The following is a 19,174-nucleotide window of genomic DNA, read 5'->3' on the forward strand; positions in this document are numbered from 1 at the left end:
TAATGCGACTATGCACACCGGGTCCTGAAAAGGAGAAACCGGTAGTCCTGCCTTAATAGTAAATCCTTAAAATGATATCCCCAGTGATGGCTAAAACAAAAGTCCCCAGATCTTACAAAGAGGGCTAATTTACACTGGATTCTGTGAAGGAGAGCCGGTTAGCCCGGCCACTATAACAGTTGTTTTCTTTCTTAAAAAAAGGAGCTCCGGAGTCAAAAGGAGAGTCTCCTTATAATTAGGGCAAGTCATAGTCCACTAACCATTCTGCTCTATTACATATGATATCCCTTAATGAGGATATGACTCAAAAATCCCAGACCCCCTCTGAGGGAATAAATGCCACCTGGGCTGGCTACCTCTCTTTTGAATAGTCCCTTGATGAGCCCTCCAAAATTAAATAAAGGCAAGGACTTACAATCCAGGGTCTCTGCTGTGGAGCAGACACAGCACCTCCATGTTTTGCCAGCTTCATCCGACATCTGACAGGGACCTGGGTAGAAAGGAAAGCAGTGTAAGTGTAACACAGGTTGCCTGATGGGGGTGTTAGAACAAATTGCTGGAGAGAGAACAGAGCACCCACATGTGACCTCCAGCAGCTAACAGCTACCAATACTCTTACTCAAGAGGATTACATGGACACAGCATTAATCCCAGTCCTATCTTGAGTTACGGAAGCCAAGAATGACTGGGGAGTATGGGAAGGGATACTTAAACTTTGCTGGTTTTTTTTGCCTCCTCCTGGTGGCCAGGAGCTTAATTGCCAACAGCAATGAATTTAATCGTGGACTCTCCATGCCATTGGAAATAAATAATTGGTTTACAATTATGATTAATAACAAATTAACACATGTACACAAGCAAATACAAATACAAATAATTAATGGAGACATTACATTCTAGAGATGTGCAAGGAAGAAAATGTTGTTTTGGGCGTAATTTTCGTTACCAATAATCAGGGAAATTCTTTACACCGAATATTCATTGGTGGCACTATTCAATTTTTGTTTTGTTTAGAACAAAACGAAAGTCGAATTTTCATTTAACATTTACATTAAAACAAATGTAAATGTTTCCAAGCTACAGGGGAAAAGTTTCCCTGTAGCTACAATACTTACATTAATGTGCTCTCGAGAGAATGGAGAGCATGTTAAGGTATGTATTAAGTGCTTTAAAATAAATAAATAAAGGAAACAAATGTATACTGACAATTAACTTTGTTAGATGGAGACTTTTTGTGCGCGTCAGGTTGCGCTCATATTACGAGTTGATATTATATAGATTGCACACGAGCGAAATTCAGCACACGCAAAAAGATGGACTTCGCGAAGAAGTGACTGTGTTAACATATTCCTACATAGACTTCAATGGAGTGCACAAACTTAAAAAAAGAAAGCAACTAACACCTATACGCATGCGCTTAGCCGATCATGTTTATTTCACATTCCAATTTTCTTCACATACAGAACAATGTATCTATCTATAGAATATATCTATTTTTACAGTATGTATAATTTTCAATTATTTTTATTAATATTTTTAAATATATATTTAAATGATGCGCTTTGAAGATATCTAGTCTTCATGTGCGCTAACCCAACCTCATTACTTGTGAACCCTGATGCGCGTTATGAATAATTTACATTTCTATGTTCTGTCCATAGTTGAGAAGCTGTCTGTACGTCTTCACTGCATACGGACAGTGGATCTGTTTATTCGCTGGCCCACATCACACATACACACTCCGCTGACTGTGTAATGTCCCACCCCTACACTCATGCTACCAATTGCGTTAGAGAAAGGTCTGTCTTTCAATGACAGCGAGTAAGTTCTCTGTGATTTTTCTCTCCCTCAGAGGTGGTTAAGAGTGTAAGAAGCAGCGGTCTAATGACAGCCTCACATATGCGATCCTGCCCCAAATGTTTTTTTGGAGCAGCTTACGCTGCTTTGTACATGGAGCCCTATGTGCTTTGTTAAAATAAAAATTTTAAACAAAGGGAAAATTAGGGGCTTGTGAATGTGTGTATGTAAACCTACCACTATATTGTTATAAAAAAGGGAAAAATAAACGAGAAAAAAACTATCAGTATTCACAAAAGCTTTCAAACCCATGCTCCTAACTTTGTTCATGTGTCTACTATCATAAAAACACTGGACAAGTAAGGTGTCCACATATGAACACCACAAATGAAACCACTGCTATCTAAAAAAAATATTGAGGCGCATTTCCAGTTTGCCTAAGACCACCAGGATGTTCCACAATGTTCCTAGGAAAATATCCTGTGAACAGATAAGACGAAACATTGAACTTTTTGGCAAAAATGCACAACACTATGTCTGGAGGAACAAGGGCACCGCACACCAACACCAAAACCTCATCCCAACTGTGAAGCATGGTGGAGGGACAATCATGGCTATGGGCTTCTTTGCTGCCTTAGAGCCTGGATGCTTCACAATAATTAAGGGAAAATTAATTCAAAAGTGTAACAAGACATTTTAATGGAAAATGTCAGGAGAGCAGTCACCTCAAGCTTAAAGGGACAGTAAAGTAAAAAAAAAATCTTTCATGGTTTAAAGGGCCATAATACCCAAATGTTTAAAGTGATGCAGCATAGCTGTAAAAAGCTGATTAGAAAATATCACCTGAACATCTCTATGTAAAAAAGAAAGATATTTTACCTCAAAAGTTCCTCAGTAGCCACCTCCCATTGTAAAGGATTTCTAAGCAGCATTTTAGTGTGTTTGTCCTGGGACATCTGAAGGGACTAGCATCGTGCACTCTCATATTATTTCACCAATCAGGTAAAGGAAGCTTACTATGAAATCTCATGAGAGTTAAGTCAAATCTCATGAGATCACAGTAAGAGTTCATGACCTTAGCACTGCTGATGCTGATTGGCTGCTGTTCATTTCTTCATTTTTTTAAATTTGTTTACCTGCAGCTGGGAGCAGCTGAGTATAACTTTTTACACAGAACTTACTCTGCTGAGCTGAGGAGATTGTGAGGTAAAATATCTTCCTTTTTTACATAGAGATGCTCAGGTGATATTTTCCTGTCAGCTTTTTACAGTTATACTGCATCAGTTTCAAGTGATTTAGCATATGAGTATTATGTCCCTTTAAATATGGCATGTAATTTTAAACAACTTTCCAATTTACTTTTATTACCAAGTTTGCTTTGTTCTCTTGGTATTCTTAGTTGAAAGCTAAATCTAGGAGGTTTCATGTGCTAATTTCTTAGACCTTGAAGACTGCCTCTAATAGGAAAGCATTTTGATAGTTTTTCACCACTAGAGGGCGTTAGTTCATGTGTTTCATATAGATAACATTGAGCTCAGGCACGTAAAGCTCCTAGGAGTCAGCACTGATTGGCTAAAAATGCATGTCTGTCAAAAGAACTGAAATACGGGGGCAGTTTGCAGAGGCATAGATACAAGGTAATCACAGAGGTAAAAAGTATATTAATATAACTGTGTTGGTTAAGCAAAATTGGGGAATGGGTAATAAACAAATTATCTATCTTTTTAAACAACACAAATTCTGGTGTTTACTGTCCCTTTAAGAGAGTTTGGGTGATGCAACAAAATAATGACCCAAAGCACACAAGTAAATCAACTCAAGAATGGCTAAAAAACATAATTTATGCTTACCTGATAAATTTATTTCTCTTGTAGTGTATCCAGTCCACGGATCATCCATTACTTATGGGATATTAACTCCTCCCCAACAGGAAGTGCAAGAGGATTCACCCAGCAGAGCTGCTATATAGCTCCTCCCCTAACTGCCATTACCAGTCATTCGACCGAAAACATGCAGAGAAAGGAAAACCATAGGGTACAGTGGTGACTGTAGTTTAATGGAAAAATTACCTGCCTTAAAGTGACAGGGCGGGCCGTGGACTGGATACACTACAAGAGAAATAAATTTATCAGGTAAGCATAAATTATGTTTTCTCTTGTTAAGTGTATCCAGTCCACGGATCATCCATTACTTATGGGATACCAATACCAAAGCTAAAGTACACGGATGACGGGAGGGACAGGCAGGCTCTTTATACGGAAGGAACCACTGCCTGAAGAACCTTTCTCCCAAAAACAGCCTCCGAAGAAGCAAAAGTGTCAAATTTGTAAAATTTGGAAAAAGTATGAAGAGAAGACCAAGTTGCAGCCTTGCAAATCTGTTCAACAGAAGCCTCATTCTTAAAGGCCCAAGTGGAAGCCACAGCTCTAGTAGAATGTGCTGTAATTCTTTCAGGAGGCTGCTGTCCAGCAGTCTCATAGGCTAACCGTATTATGCTACGAAGCCAAAAGGAGAGAGAGGTAGCCGAAGCTTTTTGACCTCTCCTCTGACCAGAATAAACGACAAACAGGGAAGACGTTTGTCGAAAATCCTTAGTTGCCTGTAGATAAAATTTCAGGGCACGGACTACATCTAGATTGTGTAGCAGACGTTCCTTTTTCGAAGAAGGATTAGGACACAAAGATGTAACCACAATCTCTTGATTGATATTCCTGTTAGTGACCACCTTAGGTAGGAACCCAGGTTTAGTACGCAGAACTACCTTGTCTGAATGAAAAATCAGATAAGGAGAATCACAATGTAAGGCAGATAACTCAGAGACTCTTTGAGCCGAGGAAATCGCCATTAAAAACAGAACTTTCCAAGATAACAACTTGATATCAATGGAATGAAGGGGTTCAAACGGAACCCCCTGTAAAACATTAAGAACTAAGTTCAAACTCCATGGTGGAGCAACAGTTTTAAACACAGGCTTGATCCTAGCTAAAGCCTGACAAAAAGCTTGAACGTCCGGAACTTCTGACAGACGTTTGTGTAAAAGAATGGACAGAGCTGAAATCTGTCCCTTTAAGGAACTAGCGGATAAACCCTTTTCTAAACCTTCTTGTAGAAAAGACAATATCCTCGGAATCCTAACCTTACTCCATGAGTAACTCTTGGATTCGCACCAATATAAGTATTTGCGCCATATCTTATGGTAAATCTTTCTGGTAACAGGCTTCCTAGCCTGTATTAAGGTATCAATAACTGACTCAGAAAAACCACGTTTTGATAAAATCAAGCGTTCAATTTCCAAGCAGTCAGCTTCAGAGAAATTAGATTTTGATGTTTGAAGGGACCCTGGATCAGAAGGTCCTGTTTCAGAGGTAGCGACCAAGGTGGACAGGATGACATGTCCACTAGATCTGCATACCAAGTCCTGCGTGGCCATGCAGGCGTTATTAGAATCACTGATGCTCTCTCCTGTTTGATTCTGGCAATCAATCGAGGAAGCATCGGGAAGGGTGGAAACACATAAGCCATCCCGAAGGTCCAAGGTGCTGTCAAAGCATCTATCAGAACCGCTCCCGGATCCCTGGATCTGGACCCGTAACGAGGAAGCTTGGCGTTCTGTCGAGACGCCATGAGATCTATCTCTGGTTTGCCCCAACGTCGAAGTATTTGGGCAAAGACCTCCGGATGAAGTTCCCACTCCCCTGGATGAAAAGTCTGACGACTTAAGAAATCCGCCTCCCAGTTCTCCACTCCCGGGATGTGGATTGCTGACAGGTGGCAAGAGTGAGACTCTGCCCAGCGAATTATCTTTGATACTTCCATCATTGCTAGGGAGCTTCTTGTCCCTCCCTGATGGTTGATGTAAGCTACAGTCGTGATGTTGTCCGACTGAAACCTGATGAACCCCCGAGTTGTTAACTGGGGCCAAGCCAGAAGGGCATTGAGAACTGCTCTCAATTCCAGAATGTTTATTGGTAGGAGACTCTCCTCCTGATTCCATTGTCCCTGAGCCTTCAGAGAATTCCAGACAGCGCCCCAACCTAGTAGGCTGGCGTCTGTTGTTACAATTGTCCAGTCCGGCCTGCTGAATGGCATCCCCCTGGACAGATGTGGCCGAGAAAGCCACCATAGAAGAGAATTTCTGGTCTCTTGATCCAGATTCAGAGTAGGGGACAAGTCTGAGTAATCCCCATTCCACTGACTTAGCATGCACAATTGCAGCGGTCTGAGATGTAGACGTGCAAAGGGTACTATGTCCATTGCTGCTACCATTAAGCCGATCACCTCCATGCATTGAGCTACTGACGGGTGTTGAATGGAATGAAGGACACGGCATGCATTTTGAAGCTTTGTTTACCTGTCTTCTGTCAGGTAAATCTTCATTTCTACAGAATCTATAAGAGTCCCCAAGAAGGGAACTCTTGTGAGTGGAAAGAGAGAACTCTTCTTTTCGTTCACCTTCCATCCATGCGACCTTAGAAATGCCAGTACTAACTCTGTATGAGACTTGGCAGTTTGAAAGCTTGAAGCTTGTATCAGAATGTCGTCTAGGTACGGAGCTACCGCAATTCCTCGCGGTCTTAGTACCGCCAGAAGAGCACACAGAACCTTTGTGAAGATTCTCGGAGCTGTAGCCAATCCGAATGGAAGAGCTACAAACTGGTAATGCCTGTCTAGAAAGGCAAACCTTAGATACCGGTAATGATCTTTGTGAATCGGTATGTGAAGGTAAGCATCCTTTAAATCCACTGTGGTCATGTACTGACCCTTTTGGATCATGGGTAAAATTGTCCGAATAATTTCCATTTTGAACGATGGAACTCTTAGGAATTTGTTTAGGATCTTTAAATCCAAGATTGGCCTGAAAGTTCCCTCTTTTTTGGGAACCACAAACAGATTTGAGTAAAACCCTTGTCCTTGTTCCGACCGCGGAACCGGATGGATCACTCCCATTAATAAAAGATCTTGTACGCAGCGTAGAAACGCCTCTTTCTTTATTTGGTTTGTTGACAACCTTGACAGATGAAATCTCCCTCTTGGGGGAGAGAATTTGAAGTCTAGAAGGTATCCCTGAGATATGATCTCTAACGCCCAGGGATCCTGGACATCTCTTGCCCAAGCCTGGGCGAAGAGAGAAAGTCTGCCCCCCACTAGATCCGTTCCCGGATCGGGGGCCCTCGATTCATGCTGTCTTAGGGGCAGCAGCAGGTTTCCTGGCCTGCTTGCCCTTGTTCCAGGACTGGTTAGGTCTCCAGCCTTGTCTGTAGCGAGCAACAGCTCCTTCCTGTTTTGGTGCAGAGGAAGTTGATGCTGCTCCTGCTTTGAAATTACGAAAGGAACGAAAATTAGACTGTCTATCCTTAGGTTTGGCTCTGTCTTGAGGCAGGGCATGGCCTTTACCTCCTGTAATGTCAGCGATAATTTCTTTCAACCCGGGCCCGAATAAGGTCTGCCCTTTGAAAGGTATATTAAGCAATTTAGATTTAGAAGTAACGTCAGCTGACCAGGATTTTAGCCACAGTGCTCTGCGTGCCTGAATGGCGAATCCGGAATTCTTAGCCGTAAGTTTAGTTAAATGTACTACGGCATCTGAAATAAATGAGTTAGCTAACTTAAGGGCTTTAAGCTTGGTGTAATCTCATCTAATGGAGCTGATTCAAGTGTCTCTTCCAGAGACTCAAACCAAAATGCTGCTGCAGCCGTGACAGGCGCAATGCATGCAAGAGGTTGCAATATAAAACCTTGTTGAACAAACATTTTCTTAAGGTAACCCTCTAACTTTTTATCCATTGGATCTGAAAAGGCACAGCTATCCTCCACCGGGATAGTGGTACGCTTAGCTAAAGTAGAAACTGCTCCCTCCACCTTAGGGACCGTTTGCCATAAGTCCCGTGTGGTGGCGTCTATTGGAAACATCTTTCTAAATATCGGAGGGGGTGAGAACGGCACACCGGGTCTATCCCACTCCTTAGTAACAATTTCAGTAAGTCTCTTAGGTATAGGAAAAACGTCAGTACTCGCCGGTACCGCAAAATATTTATCCAACCTACACATTTTCTCTGGTATTGCAACTGTGTTACAATCATTCAGAGCCGCTAACACCTCCCCTAGTAATACACGGAGGTTTTCCAGCTTAAATTTAAAATTTGAAATATCTGAATCCAGTTTGTTTGGATCAGAACCGTCACCCGCAGAATGAAGCTCTCCGTCCTCATGTTCTGCAAATTGTGACGCAGTGTCTGACATGGCCCTAATATTATCAGCGCACTCTGTTCTCACCCCAGAGCGATCACGCTTACCTCTTAGTTCTGGTAATTTAGCCAAAACTTCAGTCATAACAGTAGCCATATCCTGTAATGTGATTTGTAATGGCCGCCCAAATGTACTCGGCGCTACAATATCACGCACCTCCCGAGCGGGAGATGCAGGTACTGACACGTGAGGCGAGTTAGTCGGCATAACTCTCCCCTCGTTGTTTGGTGAAATATGTTCAATTTGTACAGATTGACTTTTATTTAAAGTAGCATCAATACAGTTAGTACATAAATTTCTATTGGGCTCCACTTTGGCTTTAGCACATATAGCACAGATATCTTCCTCTGAATCAGACATGTTTAACACACTAGCAAATAAACTAGCAACTTGGAAATACTTTTCAAGTAATTTACTATAATATGAAAACGTACTGTGCCTATAAGAAGCACAGAAAAAGTTATGACAGTTGAAAATTAATAAACTGAAAAGTTATAGCATCAAATCTTTGTAAAAAACACAATTTTAGCAAAGGATTGCTCCCATTAGCAAAGGATAACTAACCCTGATAGCAGAAAAAAAAAAAAAAATACAGAAATAAACGTTTTTTTTTTATCACAGTCAACTACAATCTCACAGCTCTGCTCTGAGTGATTACCTCCCTCAAAACAAGTTTTGAAGACCCCTGAGTTCTGTAGAGATGAACCGGATCATGCAGGGAAGACAATAAACTTCTGACTGAATTTTTTGATGCGTAGCAAAAGCACCAAAAAAGGTCCCTCCCCCTCACACATAACAGTGAGAGAGATCAGTAAACTGTCATAAATTAAATAAAACGACTGCCAAGTGGAAAAAAATAGTGCCCAAAACATTTTTTCACCCAGTACCTCAGAAAATTAAACGATTTTACATGCCAGCAAAAAACGTTTAACATTAATAAATTGAGTGTTATTAAAAAGCCTGTTGCTAGTCCCTGCAAATTAGGCTAAAGTTTTATGCATACAGTATAATTCCAGTGAAGTGCCATTCCCCAGAATACTGAAGTGTAAAATATACATACATGACAGCCTGATACCAGTTGCTGCTACTGCATTTAAGGCTGAGTTTACATTATATCGGTATGGCAGAATTTTCTCATCAATTCCATTGTCAGAAAATAATAAGCTGCTACATACCTCTTTGCAGATTAATCTGCCCGCTGTCCCCTGATCTGAAGTTTACCTCTCCTCAGATGGCCGAGAAACAGCAATATGATCTTAACTACTCCGGCTAAAATCATAGAAAAACTCAGGTAGATTCTTCTTCAAATTCTACCAGAGAAGGAATAACACACTCCGGTGCTATTATAAAATAACAAACTTTTGATTGAAGGTATGAAACTAAGTATAATCACCACAGTCCTCTCACACATCCTATCTATTCGTTGGGTGCAAGAGAATGACTGGTAATGGCAGTTAGGGGAGGAGCTATATAGCAGCTCTGCTGGGTGAATCCTCTTGCACTTCCTGTTGGGGAGGAGTTAATATCCCATAAGTAATGGATGATCCGTGGACTGGATACACTTAACAAGAGAAAAGTAGATTTGTGTTTTGGAATGATCAAGTCAGAATCCTGACTTTAAAGGGACATTACATACCAAGTTTCATTTAACTGAATGAAATAGACACTACTTTAAAGAATAATATGCACAGATACTGATCTTAAAATCCAGTATAAAACCGTTTAAAAACTTACTTAGAAGCTCCCAGTTTAGCTCTGTCGAAAGGTTATCTGGAACACCCACTGAAAGTGGTACTATAGCAAAAAGAGCAGACACCACCCTCCCTCTTCCTCTGCATATGAAAATACTCTTTACACAAACAGGAGCAGCTGGAGTAGGAATACATCAGTATTCTTCTAAAACTTTGGGGCTTGGTTAGGAGTCTGAAAATCAGTGCAATGTTATTTTAAAATAAGCAAAACTATACTTAAAAAAATAAAAGATGTATAGGCTATTTAAATGGATCATCTACAAAACATTTATGTAAAAAAATCTATTGTATAATGTCCCTTTAAACCTATTGAGATGCTGTGCTGTAGCATGATTTGAAGAGAGAGTGGTGCAATCACGATAACCAAGAAATATTGATGAACTGAAACAGTTTGTAGGGAGGAATGGTCCAAAAATTATCCAGCAATGTGCAAGTCTTATAAGCAGCTACAGGGACATTTTGGTGAAGGTTGTGGCTACTTAAGGAGGATTTACAAGTTATTAAATTCAAGGGTTCACTTATTTTCTCCAGCCTACACTGTGAATGATTGCTTAGAGCCAGATTATGAGTGGAGCGCAAACGTTTTTGACCGAGCGATAAGGGGTTTATCACAAGGGTTTGCGCTCATCGGCTTACTACTGGTATTACAAGTTAAAAGTAAAGTGATTGATTCAGCACAGTGGAGATTTATGCTAGAATGATTACTGCTACTTTAGAGCTCTGGTTACCTCTTTCCCGAAACATAAAACTTGCACAAAACACATCAAAAATACATTACAAAGTATTGTTACACTTTTAGGGGCCGAATTATCATTGTGCGAGTGGACATGATCTGATATTGCGGATCATGTCCGCTGCAGATCCATAAATGCCGACAGCATAAGCTCTCAGCATTTATCATTGCACCAGCAGTTCACAAGAACTGCTGCTGCAATGCTACCCCCTACAGATTTGCGGCCGCTAGCAGGGGGTGTCAATCAACCCGATCGTATTCGATTGGGTTAATTTTTGGCGGTGTCTGTCCGCCGCCTCAGAGCAGGTGGACAGGTTATAGAGCAGCAGTCTTTAGACCGCTGCTTAACAACTTGCGTTTTCGCGAGCTTGAAGGCTTGCCAAAAACACGGGGCATCAAGCTCCATACGGAGCATGATAAATATGCCCCTTAGTATCTATATTCAAAAAAATATTGCACACAAAAGTTAAAATGGCTCAAAGATATGAGATCCTAGGTGTTAGGGAAAAAAGGCAGGCAAAGGGCTTTAAGATAGGCATACATAGATATACATGTCTAAAGATGTATATGCATGTATATATATATATATATATATATATATATATTTATACTGTATATATATATATATATATATACTATATATACACACACATATATACATATATGTGTGTGTGCATATGTATTTATGTATTTATATGTTATTTATGTGTTTACAGACATATAAACACATATACACACATAAATACATATATACATATAAATATATAGATATATACACAAGTGCATTGAAGCCCTTTGCAGTTAAGTAATTGAAAACATGAAAAAACATATTTATGAAATATTTATTTTTAAAAAAGGTTTTAACTATGTATTTACTGTAAATATTTCACATTTTAATGTTCTGCACATAGCAGAATATGTTCTATATATTTCTAAATAGATATTCATATATATATATATATATATATATATATATATATATATATATATATATCTGTACAGTGTATATCTATACCTATAAATAATAATGTATATACAGTTAAATTTAAATTTATATATATATATATATATATATATATATATATAATGTGCCAAAAAATCATCTGATATATGTAGAAATATGAGTGTAGGAATAAATAGAACATATTCTTGTATGTGAAGAACATTGGAATGTGAAATATTCATATTTTCATGCCAGGTTAGCGCACATGAAAATATGCAATCAGGTTTGCGTGAGAGTGGGGTGTTAGCTTTTTTCCACTTCTTTTCTCCATTGACTTCTATGAGGGAATAGGTGTACACGCACGCAATATTCTAACTTCGGCTTGTTGGTTTAGCACAAGAGCGAAAACAGTTTACTTTCAATTCGTAATATGAGTGCAACCCGGCGAGAGCTAAAAGCCGTGCTTCTAGCGAAGTTATCTCTTGAGCCAGAGATTTATTAAGTGCCCCACTTGTAATCTGGCCCATAATGTTTTCAATAAAAATGTGAAGATACAACTGTGTGTGTTATTAGTTTAGTCAGATTGTGTGTGTCTATTATTGTGACTTAATGTAGATGAAGATCAGGGAGGATATTTATCAAGCTGTCAACCACAAATATGCTGGAATTCCGCAGCGTAATTGTGGCGAGCCTGTTATCAAAGCCTACAGACCGTCAAAAGTTGAAATCTGTGATGTAACATACGATCCGCCGGTCTCAATCCGACACAGATCGAGGCTTACATTATTACAGATGTTCCGAATACACATTTAGCTCTATTTGACCCCTTTTCCCATTTATTAAATTTCTAACAGGTACGCTCGTGGCTTTTCCGGCCCAGCATACCTGGTTTTCAATCCGCCACCCTGGAGGCTGCGGATGCCCTAGGAATCAATGGGAGTCTGAAAGCAGCGAACGCTTATGTTCGATGCTGACAGATATCAAATTGATTTCAATAGTAGAAAACCAGTAACGTTTACACCTAACACCCTAACATAAACCCAGAGTCTAAACATCCCTAATCTGCCGCCCGACATCGCCGCAACCTAAATAAAATGTATTAACCCATATCCTGCTGCTCCTGGACCCCTGCCGCCACTAAATAAAGTAATTTACCCCTATTCTGCCACTCCCGAACACCGCTGCAACTAAATAAATGTATTAACCCCTATCCCGCTGCTCCCGGACCCGCCACCACTAAATAAAGTTATTAACCCCTATTCCACCACCCCCAGACACCGCCGCAACTAAATAAAAACATTAACCCCTAAATCCATACAGCCGGCAAGAAGTCTTCATCTGGGCGGCAAGAAGTCTTTATCCGGGAGGTCCTTCCATCTTCATCCATCCGGGGAAGTCTTCATCCATGCGGTCTATTCTATCTTCATCCATCTGGTGCAGAGGCTGTCCTACCTGAAGACATACGGCGTGGAGCTCCTCTTCAATACGGTCGCCACCGTAAACTGGAACTTAAATGCAAGTGACGTCATCCAAGATGGCGTCCCTTGCATTCCTATTGGCTCAAAGATTCCAATCAGGATTAGAGCTGCTAAAATCATATTGGCTGTTCCAATCAGCCAATAGGATGAAAGCTCAATCCTATTGGCTGATTGGAACAGCCAATAGGATTGACCTCTCATCCTATTAGCTGATTGGAACCTTTCAGCCAAAAGGAAAGCAAGGGACGCCATCTTGGATGACGTCACTTGCATTAAAGTTCCAGTTTACGGCGGTGACCGTATTGAAGAGGAGTTCCGCTCCGGATGTCTTCAGGATGAGCCCGCTCCACGCTGGATGGATGAAGATAGAAGAGGCTGCATGGATGAAGACTTCGCCAGATGGATGAAGATGGAAGAGGCCAACCGGATGAAGACTTCTTGCCGCCTGGATGAAGACTTCTTGCCGGCTGGATGGATTTTTCAAGCGGAACATCAAAAACTGTAAGTGGATCATCGGGGTTAGTGTTAGGTTTATTTAAGGGTTTTTTGGGTGGGTTTTATTTTTAGAGTAGGGTCTGGGCAGGTAAAAGAGCTAAATGCCATTTTAAGCGCAAAGCCCATATAAAAGCCCTTTTCAAGGCAATGGGGAGCTTAGGTTTTTTTAGATAGGCTTTTTATTTGGGGGGGTTGGTTGCTTGGGTGGTGGGTTTTACTGTTGGGGGGTGTTTGTATTTTTTTTTACAGGTAAAAGAGCTGATTTCTTTGGGGCAATGCCCCCCAAAAGGCCCTTTTAAGGGCCATTGGTAGTTTATTGTAGGCTAGGTTTTTTTTTATTTTGGGGGGCCTTTTTTATTTTGATAGGGCTATTAGATTAGGTGTAATTCGTTTTTATTTTTGATACAAAAAGGGATGTGGCGCTAGAAAGCTAGGTATTTAAATAAATCACACAGTGTTAAGAGGAGTAAATATATCTTAAAAACACTGCAATAAAAACCATAAAGTAATTAATATATACACTAATATTTAATGAGACAAAGTAATGATATATATACACATCAAACAATAAATAACAATTTTAAATACCACCGGTGGTTTGGATAATCACACTAAAAATAATCTTAAATTGATTGCTCTAATACAATTGATCTAATAAAATTAATAAGAAGCTAGTATCTGTGAATACAGTTCAGTCCAATGGTCAATCGTTTTTAATGATACTTAGGAGATAAGCAGTCAATGAGTGGTTAAAAGCAGTCTGATGTTTGGCACTTTGTATAATTAAAGGCAGCCAGTCAAAAGATGGTTATTTCCACTGAAGCAAAAATGTTCCCAAATGTAGTAATAAATACCTTTTTCTACGGGACTTTATATCCTGGGCAGACTATCTTAGGTTCAGAGTCACGATATGTGTATAGATCACCTTAATTCTCGGGTGTCCACGTCCTCCTCGTAGCTAGGAATTTCCTCCGTCGGGAACTCTTGGCGTGTGACGTAGTAGCACTTGTCACATGGGTTAATCCTCCAATCAGTGTGGTGGTTTCTCCGATGCCAATCCAAATGCAGGAAATTATAAATCTGTTCACACAGAGCACTCTGTAATAATGATAATTTTCCCCAAGTCTTACAGATCGAAATCAGTGTTGCATCTACGCGTTTCAGCCGTATGTAGGCCTTTATCAAGATGTATAGACTGATCACTGTCTTGTATCTAAGCCTCTTTTGAAAGCTTTGAACCTAAGAGAGTCTGCCCAGGATATAAAGTCCCATAGAAAAAGGTATTTATTACTACATTTGGGAACATTTTTGCTTCAGTGGAAATAACCATCTTTTGACTGGCTGCCTTTAACTATACAAAGTGCCAAACATCAGACTGCTTTTAACCACTCATTGACTGCTTATCTCCTAAGTATCGTTAAAAACGATTGACCATTGGACTGAACTGTATTCACAGTATACTAGCTTCTTATTAATTTTATTAGATCAATTGTATTAGAGCAATCAATTTAAGATTATGTTTAGTGTGATTATCCAAACCACCGGTGGTATTTAAAATTGTTATTTATTGTTTGATGTGTATATATATCATTACTTTGTCTCATTAAATATTAGTGTAAATATTAATTACTTTATGGTTTTTATTGCAGTGTTTTTAAGATATATTTACTCCTCTTAACACTGTGTGATTTATTTAAATACGTAGCTTTCTAGCGCCACATCCCTTTTTGTATTATATTTGTGTTCCTCTATGAATTGCTTCCAGAGTGCAATTCGTGTTTGATGTGTGCTGGTATTTCAGTATTAAGGAGTTTTGTTGATTGTTTTTATTTTTGATACTGTGTTGTTTTTTTAATTTAGTGTTTTTTATTTTTGTAACTTAGCGTTTATTTTTTTAGTAATTTAGTCATTTTTAATAGTAGATTTAAATAATTTGAGTAGGGTTAGGGTTTTTTAATATGTAAGTTAATTTAATTGCTAGTTTAATGTAATTTTAGTATAATAGTTAGGGTAGGTTAAAGCCACAATGTTAGGCGAGCGTATTGGTGCCGGTGAATGCAGCATAGTTGAGGCTTTGATAAATATCCCCCCAATCACAATTTATGAGTAATCAATGCAGAAACTTTTTCTTTAAAAACTACAGTTAAAAGGACAGTCTAGGCCAAAATAAACTTTCATGATTCAGATAGAGCATGACATTTTAAACAATTTTCCAATTAACTTTTATCACCAATTTTGCTTTCTTCTCTTGGTATTCTTAGTTGAAAGCTTAACCTAGGAGGTTTATATGCTAACCTTGACCTTGAAGGCCACCTCTTTTCAGAACGCATTTTAACTGTTTTTCACCACTAGAGGTTGTTAGTTCATGTATTTCCTATAGATAACACTGGGCTCTTGCACGTGATGTTATCTGGGAGCAGGCACTGATTGGCTAAACTGCAAGTCTGTCAAAAGAACTGAAATAAAGGGGCAGTTTGCAGAGGCTTAGATACAAGATAATCACAGAGGTTAAAAGTATATCAATATAACTGTGTTGGTTATGCAAAACTGGGGAATGGGTAATAAAGGGATTATCTATCTTTTAAAACAATACAAATTCTGGTGTAGACTGTTCCTTTAATTAAATGTAAAACACAATAGATTACAGTTACTACCTACTAAGTATTTCCCATCTTTATGAAACAAAAGCCCAATTTTGTAAAGCATTTATTTTTACAAATATTTTATTTACCTGCTACTATGTAAAAGTAGCCAAGGTCATTTGATTTCCATGCATGACTTAAGAAAAATGTATCACAGCTGATGTTTAAATGAAATGTATCAAATAAATACAAACAAAAAAAACAGTACGGGGGTGAAATGTTGCTCACTTATCAAAGGGCTATAGTATGCATATTGAGGTCAATATCAAAAGGATATGAAACACAGAATTTTTCTTTCATGATTCAGCAATTTTAAAAATCTTTTCAATTCACTTCTATTTTATAATGTGTTTTGTTCTCTTGCTATCTATTTTGCAAACAATACCTAAGTACTCTCAGGAGCAGCAAATCACTCAGGAGCAGAAAATCACTGCTGGAAGCTAGCTGCTGATTGGTGGCTGTACATACATGCCTCTTGTCATTCGCTTAAATTATATAGTCAGCTTGCTCCCAGTAGTGCATTGCTGCTCTATCAACACAGGATACTAAGAGAACGAAACAAATTTGACAATAGAAGTAAATTTCAAAGTTGTTTAAATTGTATACGCTATCTGAATCATGAAAGAAAATTTTTGGTTTCATGCCCCTGTAAGAGTGTAAATGATAGAAAGTGTATTATCAATGTCTGAAAAGAACTTTAATGTTTCCACTTTCCCTTATAGCCTAAAGTTGATGTTGTAAAGAAGCCTATGGCCTCTATGTATGAATGTATGAAGCCGTCTACTTTCCTGCATTCGCCGGCCCAATACGCTCGCCTAAGCTCACCTACCATCGCTGCCTCTGACCTGAATACGTTCGCCAAAGTTATCAAGAAAGCTGTCAAGAAGCCACGCACCAAGTACGGCGCGATGAGCAGCGGACTGTTGTTAACTGACAGTCATCGATCTCGCTGCTCATCAGCTTCTTCGCAGCTTTCTTGCTAGCCTGTCACTAAGCACCCACACTAAACTATACTGTTTTACCCACTAAACCGCTGCACCTAAATAAAGTTATTACCCCCTAAACCACCGCTCCTGGACCCGCCGCAACTATAATAAATATATTAACCCCTAAACCGCCGCTCCCGGAGCCCCCCGCACCTAAATAAAGTTATTACCCCCTAAATCACCGCTCCTGGACCCTGACGCAACTATAATAAATATATAAACCCCTAAACCGCTGCTCCCGTACCCCGCCACCACCTACATTATACCTATTAACCCCTAATCAGCTGCCCCTATACCGCCGCCACCTATAGTAAAGATATTAACCCCTATCCTGCGGATCCCGGACTCGCCACAACTAAATAAATTGTTTAACCCCTAAACCGCTGCACCCGGAGCCCACCGCCACCTACATTACATTTATTAACCTCTATCCTGCCCCCCACTACACCGCCACCACCTACATTAAACTTATTAACCCCTAAACCTAACCTAAATTTACAAGAAGTTTAAACCAATTACACCTAATATAAGCCCCCTAATAAGATAAAAAAAGCCCCCCAAAAAAATAAAATGCCCTACCCTAAACTAAATTACAAAGTAATCAGCTCTTTTACCAGCCCTTAAAAGGGCTTTTTGTGGGGCATTGCCCCAAAGTAATCAGCTCTTTTACCTGTAAAAAAAAAATACAATCCCCCCAATATTACAACCCACCACCCACACACCCCTACTCTAAAACCCACCCAATCCCCCCTTAAAAAAAAACTAACATTACCCCCCTAAAGATCACCCTACCTTCAGTTGTCTTCAGCCAGCCGGCCACCGATGGGACAGAAGAAGACATCCGGAGCGGCAGAAGTCAATTAGCAAATCGGATTGAAGATCAATAGAATGCAAGGTCAATCCGATTGGCTGATTGGATCAGCCAATCGGATTGAACTTCAATCCGATTGGCTGATTGAATCAGCCAATCAGATTTTTCCTACCTTAATTCCGATTGGCTGATAGAATCCTATCAGCCAATCGGATTTCGAGGGATGCCATCTTGGATGACGTCCCTTAAAGGAACCTTCATTCGTCGGGTAGTCATAGGGCCAGCAGGATGTTCCGCGTCGGAGGTCTGCAAGATGGAGCCGTGGTTGGATGAAGATAGAAGACACCGCTTGGAGGACCTCTTCTGCCCCGCTTGGAGGAAGACTTCGGCCGGATGGAGGACCTCTTCTTGCCCCGCTTGGAGGAAGAATTCGGCCCAGCTGGGTGAAGACGGATCAAGGTAGGGTGATCTTCAGGGGGTTAGTGTCAAGATTTTTTAAGGGGGGTTTGGGTGGGTTAGAGTAGGGGTATGTGGGTGGTGGTTTTTTTTGGGGGGTTGTATTTTTTTTTACAGGTAAAAGAGCTGATTACTTTGGGGCTATGCCCCGCAAAAAGTCCTTTTAAGGGCTGGTAAAAGAGCTGATTACTTTGTAATTTAGAATAGGGTAGGGCATTTTTTTTTTTTTTTTTTTTTATTAGGGGGCTTAGATTAGGTGTAATTAGTGTAAACCTCTTGTAAATTTAGGTTAGGTTTAGGGGTTAATAAGTTTAATATAGTTAGCGGTGGTATAGGGGGGCATGATAGGGGTTAATAAGTTTAATATAGGTGGCGGCGGGGTCCGGAAGCGGCGGTTTAGGGGTTAAACATTTAATTTAGTTGCGGCGGGGTTTAGAATAGGGTAGGGCATTTTTTTATTTTGGGGGGCTTTATTATTTTATTAGGGGGCTTAGATTAGGTGTAATTTGTTTAAACTCTTTTTTTGTAATTCTTTTTTTATTTTATGTAATTTAGTGGGGGGTTTTTGTACTATAGTTTAGTTTATTTAATTGAATTTAATTTTAGGTAATTGTAGTTAATTTATTTAATTAATTTAATGATTTAATGATAGTGTAGTGTTAGGCTTAATTGTAACTTAGGTTAGGATTTATTTTACAGGTAATTTTGTAAGTATTTTAGCTAGGTAGTTATTAAATAGTTAATAACTATTTAATAACTATTGTACCTGATTAAAATAAATACAAAGTTGCCTGTAAAATAAAATTAAATCCTAAAATAGCTACAATATAACTATT

General features: G+C 39.5%; 1 protein-coding gene across 2 annotated transcripts in view; it reads right to left on the reverse strand.

The window, feature by feature from the left end:
• The window catches only part of PLA2G4C (phospholipase A2 group IVC), a 153,981-nt gene that overhangs the window by 131,895 nt on the left and 2,912 nt on the right, over positions 1-19,174 (reverse strand). The gene's annotated exons all lie outside the window — the stretch shown is intronic.

Source organism: Bombina bombina, chromosome 2 (assembly GCF_027579735.1).
Source record: "Bombina bombina isolate aBomBom1 chromosome 2, aBomBom1.pri, whole genome shotgun sequence".
NCBI classification, from domain to species: Eukaryota; Metazoa; Chordata; class Amphibia; order Anura; family Bombinatoridae; genus Bombina; species Bombina bombina.